This window comes from Penaeus monodon, chromosome 19 (genome assembly GCF_015228065.2).
Source record: "Penaeus monodon isolate SGIC_2016 chromosome 19, NSTDA_Pmon_1, whole genome shotgun sequence".
In the NCBI taxonomy this organism is placed as follows: domain Eukaryota; kingdom Metazoa; phylum Arthropoda; class Malacostraca; order Decapoda; family Penaeidae; genus Penaeus; species Penaeus monodon.
In genome coordinates this window covers 1,675,675-1,676,656 of record NC_051404.1, presented here as the reverse complement: position 1 = coordinate 1,676,656, position 982 = coordinate 1,675,675, and the positions used below count along the sequence as shown (strand labels likewise).

General features: G+C 38.1%; 1 protein-coding gene across 1 annotated transcript in view; it reads right to left on the bottom strand.

Annotated features, from left to right (window-relative positions):
* The window catches only part of LOC119584944 (E3 ubiquitin-protein transferase MAEA-like), a gene marked incomplete in the record, with an annotated part of 16,844 nt that extends 16,282 nt beyond the window's left edge, over positions 1-562 (bottom strand). The window contains 1 exon segment of the mRNA XM_037933542.1: positions 386-562.
* Positions 563-982: the final 420 nt, after the last annotated feature.

The following is a 982-nucleotide window of genomic DNA, read 5'->3' as shown; positions in this document are numbered from 1 at the left end:
CAAGCATTTCTCTGGTTCAATAAAATAGGAGAAAAAATCAACTTTTACTTAAGCTTTCAATTCTTTTTGAATCCACCAGCTTGACACACGTAAAATCTTAAAATCTAATCACCATATCCCTAATTCCTACTGTATTTTGAGAAGATAGCATCGCTCAAAGACACCTTTTACACTATTTCATAAGCAACGACGAGGATTAAATACCGAAGTCTTAAAAGTAATATTTGAAAGATATTTTGTCAAGATTATCCTGACAGCCCATACTCCGTGCATTAAATACCTCTCCCAAACGCGTGAGGAATCGTCAGTGGCATACGGTACATAAATGGCAATGTCATATAAGTTGTAGAGTAATTTCTGAAACGTATTGGTCGAGTTTTATAACCTTTTCGAGGGAAAATCAGCTCGACGTTCTCTTTGTCTCCCAGCTGACGAGTGTAAACAAATGGCTACTCTGTGTTCGGATTTGGAGACGATTTTACCTCGCAACCTGTAATCAAATCTAATGCAAATTACGGCGTCGCTGTTATCTCTTCGCGGGTAATTAGTGACATTGGTTGTATTTTTAGTTTTTCATGGGATCGAGAGGATTAATGTGACGATTAAATTTTATGTTTGTCGGAACTAAAGTCACTTATCTTTGGTATTTCCGGACACAAGGGAAGTGATATGCAGCGGTGCCACGTTTAGTGAAAAGGACTGATATACGGTGGTGCCAAGTTTAGCGAAAAGACCTTGTCTTGTGATGCCCGTTTATTGCCACCAATTTTTTTTCATTACATCCAGAGAAATATTTCCATATATAGTGAATTTCTATTTTGCATATGTCAATTAGATATTTCAAAACTGATCTCGTAATTCGCATTTGTATATGAGTTGACTGCTTTCTCGTAAGCGAGCGCGAAAGCACGCCCATGAAATCGTAAAGGACAGATACAGTGGACATGTACTGGGTAGATTCCATGGAGCTTTACACACAGTC